Genomic DNA, 9,691 nt, shown 5'->3' with positions numbered 1-9,691 from the left:
AATTTCATTCCGTTTGATTAATGAAATTTTCCACTTTCGAGTTCAAAATTCTTTAGCACTTTAATTTCTGTACAAAAAAAGCCGAAAAAGCCGAAATCGACAAAAAAGGCAAAAAATTCAGAAAATCCAACAATCGTACAGAATAACTGAGCCTGGAGAGGCTTGCCGAAATAATACTCCCCAGAGACATCTCAACTTGCACTCTTGGGCCGAATTCCCAGTGAAAGCTATCAGAGCAAGATCAGCAAGATTCCCCAATGGAAGCATGATCATCCAAACAAAATATCCGAGTCAAAGGACTTAGACTTCCTCAGTGGAAGATAGCTTTCCAACTCGAGCGACGAGTGAAGCTAAGCCTGAAGAGGCTTTCTAAATAATACTATGGGATACATAAGATCCTCAATCCCCATTCGCCTACTCAGAGGCACTCCTTCAAAAAGAGAAAATCCGAAAAGATTAATAACCATTCCCCAAGCGGAATTCGGTATTCAGCTAAACACCGAACGTCAAGATAATCCGCCTAACAGAAGAGGCCAATCAAGATCAATACGACAGAATCCCCCAGCGGATAACAGCCTACGCAGAGGCAACAAAACCAGAAAATCAAAAAAAGTCACCCGAATAAGGATAACCGGGATACTCCACCAACGTCGAAAGGACGTCAGCCAATCATAAGGCATCGCTCACCTCAGAAAGAGCATCTTTGTGTCTGCATCCCCAAGGAATCAGAATTTCCCCAGTGGGCACCAACTACGCAATGGAAAGTTGGGACACAAGAACCTATGAGTAACTGCACATCCCCTAGACGGATCCCTACGTTATCCAGCCCTCAGCGGCACCAAAATCAAAAACAACCGTCGAAGCAGCATCGTGGATTGTGGAGACAAAATCATCACAAATCCCTGGAGAGGGCAAACTCACGCTACCAAAGTGACCAGAAGCACGGAGGTATGCAACCCTGGGGAGGGCAAACCGCAGACCCTGGAGAGGGCAAACTCACGCTACCGAGGTCGTCAGAAACACCGAGGTATGCACGAGCCTGGAGAGTAAACCAATGAACAGTAAACCAATTTCATGTTATGTTGTGCATTTGTGTTGGTTATTAGTCTCCCCAACTGTAGCAAGTAAGTCAGTTGAAGAATTTGAGAGAACCAATGAACAGTAAACCGATTACATGAGATGTTGTGTATTTTTGTTGGTTATTAGTCTGCCCATGCGTAGCAATTAAGTCAGTTGAAGAATTAGAGAGAACCAATGAACAGAATCAATTACATGTTATGTTGTGAATTTGTGTTGCTTATTAGTCTGCCCAGGTGTAGCAAGTAAGTCAAATGAAGAATTAGAGAGAACCAATGAATAGGAAACCAATTACATGTTATGTTGTGCATTTGTGTAGGTTATTAGTCTCCCCAGGTGTAGCAAGTAAGTTAGTTGAAGAATTAGAGAGAACCAATGAACAATAAACCAATTACATGTTATGTTGGGCATTTGTGTTGGTTATTAGTCTTCCCAGGTGTAGCAAGTAAGTCAAATGAAGAATTAGAAAGAACCAACAAACAGTAAACCAATTACATGTTATGTTGCGCATTTGTGTTGGTTATTAGTCTCCCCAAGAGTAGCAAGTAAGTCGGTTGAAGAATTAGAGAGAACCAATGAACAGAAACCAATTACATGTTATGTTGTGCATTTGTGTTGGTTATTAGTCTCGCTATGTGTAGCAAGTAAGTCAGTTGAAGAATTAAATAGAACCAATGAACAGTAAACTAATTACATGTTATGTTGTGCATCTGTGTTGGTTATTAGTCTCCCCAGAAGTAGCAAGTAAGTCAATTGAAGAATTAGAGAGAACCAATGAACAGTAAACCAATTACATGTTATGTTGTGCATTTGTGTTGGTTATTAGTCTCCCCAGGTGTAGCAAGTAAGTCAGTTGAAGAATTAGAGAGAACCAATGAATAATAAACCAATTACATGTTATGTTGGGCATTTGTGTTGGTTATTAGTCTTCCCAGGTGTAGCAAGTAAGTGAAATGAAGAATTAGAAAAAACCAATGAACAGTAAACCAATTACATGTTATGTTGTGCCTCTGTGTTGGTTATTAGTCTCCCCAACTGTAGCAAGTAAGTCAGGTGAAGAATTAGAGAGAACCAATGAACAATAAACCAATTACATGTTATGTTGGGCATTTGTGTTGGTTATTAGTCTCCCCAGGTGTAGCAAGTAAGTCAAATGAAGAATTTGAAAGAACCAACAAATAGTAAACCAATTACATGTTATGTTGTGCATTTGTGTTGGTTATTAGTCTCCCCAAGAGTAGCAAGTAAGTCGGTTGAAGAATTAGAGAGAACCAATGAACAGAAACCAATTACATGTTATGTTGTGCATTTGTGTTGGTTATTAGTCTCGCCATGTGTAGCAAGTAAGTCAGTTGAAGAATTAAATAGAACCAATGAACAATAAACCAATTACATGTTATGTTGTGCATTTGTGTTGGTTATTAGTCTCCCCAGGTGTGACAAGTAAGTCAGTTCAAGAATTAAATAGAACCAATGAACAGTAAACTAATTACATGTTATGTTGTGCATCTGTGTTGGTTATTAGTCTCCCCAGAAGTAGCAAGTAAGTCAGTTGAAGAATTAGAGAGAACCAATGAACAGTAAACCAATTACATGTTATGTTGTGCATTTGTGTTGGTTATTAGTCTCCCCAGGTGTAGCAAGTAAGTCAGTTGAAGAATTAGAGAGAACCAATGAACAGTAAACCAATTACATGTTATGTTGTGCATTTGTGTTGGTTATTAGTCTCCCCAGGTGTAGCAAGTAAGTGAAATGAAGAATTAGAGAAAACCAATGAACAGTAAACCAATTACATGTTATGTTGTGCATTTGTGTTGGTTATTAGTCTCCCCAACTGTAGCAAGTAAGTCAGGTGAAGAATTAGAGAGAACCAATGAACAGTAAACCAATTACATGAGATGTTGTGCATTTTTGTTGGTTATTAGTCTGCCCATGCGTCGTAAGTAAGTCAGTTGAAGAATTAGAGAGAACCAATGAACAGTAAATCAATTGCATGTTATGTTGCGCATTTGTGGTGGTTATTAGTCTGCCCAGGTGTAGCACGTAAGTCAAATGAAGAATTAGAGACAACCAATGAACAGTAAACCAATTACATGTTATGTTGTGCATTTGTGTTGGTAATTAGTCTCCCCAGGTGTAGCAAGTAAGTTAGTTGAAGAATTAGAGAGAACCATTGAACAGTAAACCAATTACATGTTATCTTGGGCATTTGTGTTGGTTATTAGTCTCCCTAGGTGTAGCAAGTAAGTCAGTTCAAGAATTAAATAGTACCACTGAACAGTAAACCAATTACATGTTATGTTGTGCATTTGTGTTGGTTATTAGTCTGCCCAGGTGTAGCAAGTAAGTCAGTTGAAGAATTAGAGAGAACCAATGAACACTAAACCAATTACATGCTATGTTGTGCATTTGTGTTGGTTATTAGTCTCCCCATGTGTAGCAAGTAAGTCAAATGATGAATTAGAGAGAACCAATGAACAGTAAACCAATTTCATGTTATGTTGTGCATTTGTGTTGGTTCTTAGTCTCCCTAGGTGTAGCAAGTAAGTCAGATGAAGAATTAGAGAGAACCAATGAACAATAAACCAATTACATGTTATGTTGTGCATTTTTGTTGGTTATTAGTCTGCCCATGCGTAGCAAGTAAGTCAGTTGAAGAATTATAGAGAACCAATGAACAGTAAACCAATTACATGTTATGTTGGGCATTTGTGTTGGTTATTAGTCTCCCCAGGTGTAGCAAGTAAGTCAAATGAAGAATTAGAAAGAACCAATGAACAGTAAACCAATTACATGTTATGTTGTGCATTTGTGTTGGTCATTAGTCGCCCCAGGAGTAGCAGGTAAGTCAGTTGAAGAATTAGAGGGAACCAATGAACAGTAAACCAATTACATCTTATGTTGTGCATTTGTGTTGGTTATTAGTCTCCCCAAGTGTAGCAAGTAAGTCAGTTGAAGAATTAAATAGAACCAACGAACAGTAAACCAATTACATGTTATGTTGTGCATTTGTGTTGGTTATTAGTCTCCCAAGGTGTGACAAGTAAGTCAGTTCAAGAATTAAATAGAACCAATGAACAGTAAACCAATTACATGTTATGTTGGGCATCTGTGTTGGTTATTAATCTCCCCAGGTGTAGCAAATAAGTCAAATGAAGAATTAGAAAGAACCAAATAACAGTAAACCAATACATGATATGTTGTGCATTTGTGTTTGTTATTAATCTCCCAAGGAGTAGCAAGTAAGTCAGTTGAAGAATTAGAGAGAACCAATGAACAGTAAACCAATTACATGTTATGTTGTGCATTTGTGTTGGTTAGTAGTCTCCCTAAGTGTAGCAAGTAAGTCAGTTGAAGAATTAAATAGAACCAATGAACAGTAAACCAATTACATGTTATGTTGTGAATTTGTGTTGGTTATTAGTCTCCCTAGGTGTGACAAGTAAGTCAGTTCAAGAATTAAAGAGAACCAATGAACAGCAAACCAATTACATGTTATGTTGTACATTTGTGTTGGTTATTTGTCTCCCCAGGTGTAGCAAGTAAGTCAGTTGAAGAATTAGAGAGAACCAATGAACACTAAACCAATTACATGCTATGTTGTGCATTTGTGATGGTTATTAGTCTCCCCAGGTGTAGCAAGTAAGTCAAATGAAGAATTAGAGAGAACCAATGAACAGTAAACCAATTACATGTTAAGTTGTGCATTTTTGTTGGTTATTAGTCTGCCCATGCGTAGCAAGTATGTCAGTTGAAGAATTAGAGAGAACCAATGAACAGTAAACCAATTACATGTTATGTTGTGCATTTGTGTTGGTTATTAGTCTGCCCATGTGTAGCAAGTAAGTCAAATGAAGAATTAGAGAGAACCAATGAACAGTAAACCAATTACATGTTATGTTGTGCATTTGTGTTGGTTATTAGTCTCCCCAGGTGCAACAAGTAAGTCAGTTGAAGAATTAGAGAGAACTAATGAACAGTAAACCAATTACAGGTTATGTTGTGCATTTGTGTTGGTTATTAGTCTCCCCAGGCATAGCAAGTAAGTCAGTTGAAGAATTAAATAGAACCAACGAACAGTAAACCAATTACACGTTATGTTGTGCATTTGTGTTGGTTATTAGTCTCCCCAGGTGTAGCAAGTAAGTTAGTTGAAGAATTAGCGAGAACCATTGAACAGTAAACCAATTACATGTTATCTTGGGCATTTGTGTTGGTTATTAGTCTCCCTAGGTGTAGCAAGTAAGTCAAATGAAGAATTAGAGAGAACCAATGAACAGTAAACCAATTACATGTTATGTTGTGCATTTTTGTTGGTTATTAGTCTACCCAGGTGTAGCAAGTAAGTCAGTTGAAGAATTAGAGAGAACCAATGAACAGTAAACCAATTGCATGTTATGTTGTGCATTTGTGTTGGTTATTAGTCTGCCCAGGTGTTGCAAGTAAGTCAAATGAAGAATTAGAGAGAACCAATGAACAGTAAACCAATTACATGTTATGTTGTGCATTTGTGTTGGTTATTTGTCTCCTAGGAGTAGCAAGTAAGTCAGTTGAAGAATTAGAGGGAACCAATGAACAGTAAACCAATTACATGTTATGTTGTGCATTTGTGTTGGTTATTAGTCTGCCCAGGTGTAGCAAGTAAGTCAGTTGAAGAATTAAATAGAACCAATGAACAGTAAACCAATTACATGTTATGTTGTGCATTTGTGTTGGTTATTAGTCTCCCCAGGGGTGACAAGTAAGTAAGTTCAAGAATTAAATAGAACCAATGAACAGTAAACCAATTACATGTTATGTTGTGCATTTGTGTTGGTTATTAGTCTCGCCAGGTGTAGCAAGTAAGTTAGTTGAAGAATTAGAGAGAACCAATGAACAGTAAACCAATTACATGTTATGTTGTGCATGTGTGTTGGTTATTAGTCTCCCCAGGTGTAGCAAGTAAGTTAGTTGAAGAATTGAAGAGAACCAAAGAACATTAGACCAATTACATTTTATGTTGTGCATTTGTGTTGGTTATTAGTCTCCCCAGGTGTAGCAAGTATGTCAGATGAAGAATTAGAGAGAACCAATGAACAGTAAACCAATTACATGTTATGTTGTCCATTTGTGTTGGTTATTAGTCTACCCAAGTGTAGCAAGTAAGTCAGATGAAGAATTAGAGAGAACCAATGAACAGGAAACCAATTACATGTTATGGTGTGCATTTTTGTTGGTTATTAGTCTGCCCATGTGTCCCAAGTAAGTCAGTTGAAGATTTAGAGAGAACCAATGAACAGTAAACCAATTACATGTTATGTTGTGCATTTGTGTTGGTTATTAGTCTCCCCAGGTGTAGCAAGTAAGTCAGTTGAAGAATTAGAGAGAACCAATGAACTGTAAACCAATTACATGTTATGTTGTGCATTTGTGTTAGTTATTAGTCTGCCCACGTGTAGCCAGTAAGTCAAATGAAGAATTAGAGAGAACCAATGAACAGTAAACCAATTACATGTTATGTTGTGCAGTTGTGTTGGTTATTAGTCTCCCCAGGAGTAGCAAGTATGTCAGTTGAAGAATTAGAGGGAACCAATGAACAGTAAACCAATTACATGTTATGTTGTGCATTTGTGTTGGTTATTAGTCTCCCCAGGTGTAGCAAGTAAGTTAGTTGAAGAATTGGAGAGAACCAAAGAACATTAGACCAATTACATGTTATGTTGTGCATTTGTGTTGGTTATTAGTCTCCCCAGGTGTAGCAAGTATGTCAGATGAAGAATTAGAGAGAACCAATGAACAGTAAACCAATTACATGTTATGTTGTCCATTTGTGTTGGTTATTAGTCTACCCAAGTGTAGCAAGTAAGTCAGATGAAGAATTAGAGAGAACCAATGAACAGGAAACCAATTACATGTTATGGTGTGCATTTTTGTTGGTTATTAGTCTGCCCATGTGTACCAAGTAAGTCAGTTGAAGATTTAGAGAGAACCAGTGAACAGTAAACCAATTACATGTTATGTTGTGCATTTGTGTTGGTTATTAGTCTGCCCAGGTGTAGCAAGTAAGTCAAATGAAGAATTAGAGAGAACCATTGAACAGTAAACCAATTACATGTTATGTTATGAAATTGTGTTGGTTATTAGTCTCCCCAGGTGTAGCAAGTAAGTTAGTTGAAGAATTGGAGAGAACCAATGAACAGTAAACTAATTACATGTTATGTTGTGCATTTGTGTTGATTATTAGTCTGCCCAGGTGTAGCAAGTAAGTCAAATGAAGAATTAGAGAGAACCATTGAACAGTAAACCAATTACATGTTATGTTATGAAATTGTGTTGGTTATTAGTCTCCCCAGGTGTAGCAAGTAAGTTAGTTGAAGAATTGGAGAGAACCAATGAACATTAAACCAATTACATGTGATGTTGTGCATTTGTGTTGGTTATTAGTCTCCCTAGGTGTAGCAAGTAAGTTAGTTGAAGAATTAGAGAGAACCAATGAACATTAAACCAATTACATGTTATGTTGTGCATTTGTGTTGGTTATTAGTCTCCCAGGAGTAGCAAGTAAGTCAGTTGAAGAATTAGAGGGAACCAATGAACAGTAAACCAATTACATGTTATGTTGTGCATTTGTGTTGGTTATTAGTCTGCCTAGGTGTGACAAGTAAGTCAGGTCAAGAATGAAAAAGAACCAATGAACAGTAAACCAATTACATGTTATGATGTGCATTTGTGTTGGTTATTAGTCTGCCCAGGTGTAGCAAGTAAGTCAGTTGAAGAATTAAATAGAACCAATGAACAGTAAACCAATTACATGTTATGTTGTGCATTTGTGTTGGTTATTAGTCTCCCCAGGTGTGACAAGTAAGTCAGGTCAAGAATGAAAAAGAACCAATGAACAGTAAACCAATTACATGTTATGATGTGCATTTGTGTTGGTTATTAGTCTCCCCAGTGTCGCCACCCGCCGAAACGGACGTTGGCATTCGCGACGATGGTCGGACTCTTCTTTTAGTTTTGAAAAATGATGGATTGTTAGAACGACTTATTCTCAAACTGAGACCTCATCGGACTAACAATTTTGTTAAATGATTCTCACCAACCCATGTTAATCCCAAACGGGACCCTCCATGGATTAGTGGTTTTCGCAAAAAAGGGGTTCTTGGAGTCGCCACTAATGTTTTACTCAAAACATTGGAAAAAGACGTAAGGCAATTGATTTTCGCAAATCAACCTTGGCCATTACAACCAGAGTTGGGTAAGGGAGTCGATTACGTGTGGGGAAGGTGTTAGCACCCCCAACGCCCCTTTCGGGTTCTCTATGACGGATTATTTCATAAATAAAAGCGTAAAATTACTAAACTACCCCTATTTATTAGAACTATTATAGGTAAACTATCTACATGATGAAAGCTTTAAACGTGCAATGCAACAATCAAAAAGCGGTAAAAGAAAGGATTTGGAAAGAAACCTTCGAAGCGGGCTTTTATATACTCAAAAAGGAGTTAGGAGGCTTTTTGGCGCTCCTTCCCACTACACGTTCGCTCGCTCCTTTCCCTAAAAATAATATTTACTATGAAAATCAAAGAGATTTCCCTTCGACTTGTTCGAGTCTCAAGCTAAAGGCTCGTGAACTCAAGAACTTAGTCGGATCAGCTCTCGGAGAGATTTCTAGGGCAAAAAATAGCTCAAAAACCCAAGAATACTCAGCCAGAGGGTGGAGAAATGCTCCAAATGTGTCAAAAATGTGTGGAAGGACGAGCCAATGACGTCCTATTTATAGGATTGAGGCGCAGTACGGCCTAGGGGGTCAATACGGCCCGTACTGAGTTTTTGAACTACAGTACGGCCGTATTGAAATCAGTACGGCCCGTACTGAAGTTCAAAAACTTCAGCACGCCCGTATTGATTTCAGTACGGCCCGTACTGAGTTTTTGAACTACAGTACGGCCGTATTGAATTGAGTACGGTCGTACTGAAGTTCAAAAAACTTCAGTACGGCTCTATTGATTTCACTATGGCCGTATTGTAGTTCAAATGGCTCAGTACGGCCGTACTGAACCTCTAGGAGGGCGTATTGAGCTCCAATCCTCACACACCCTTATTCTAAGCTACTCTAAGACTTCTAGACCTACAAAGAATCATCCTAGGGTCTTCCAGGAGTCCTTCCGGCTAACTTTCCTTCGGTCGTCGAGAGTCTTAGAGTCTTATTTCTGAACCGGACAATTTTAGGGGTCTACACCCAGCTGTAGCAAGTAAGTCAGTTGAAGATATAGAGAAAACCAATGAACAGTAAACCAATTACTTGTTATGTTGTGCATTTGTGTTGGTTATTAGTCTCCCCAGGTGTAGCAAGTAAGTTAGTTGAAGAATTAGAGAGAACCAATGAACAGTAAACCAATTACATGTTATGTTGTGCATTTGTGTTGGTTATTAGTCTCCCCAGGTGTAGCAAGTAAGTTAGTTGAAGAATTGGAGAGAACCAATGAACATTAAACCAATTACATGTTATGTTGTGCATTTGTGTTGGTTATTAGTCTCCCCAGGTGTAGCAAGTATGTCAGATGAAGAATTATGAACAGTAAACCAATTACATGTTATGTTGTCCATTTGTGTTGGTTATTAGTCTCCCCAGGTG

This window comes from Cajanus cajan, chromosome 9 (assembly GCF_000230855.2).
Source record: "Cajanus cajan strain Asha chromosome 9, NIPB_CcT2T_4, whole genome shotgun sequence".
Classification (NCBI taxonomy): Eukaryota; Viridiplantae; Streptophyta; class Magnoliopsida; order Fabales; family Fabaceae; genus Cajanus; species Cajanus cajan.
The sequence above is the reverse complement of the archived record's forward strand: the minus strand, read 5'-3'. Positions refer to the sequence as shown.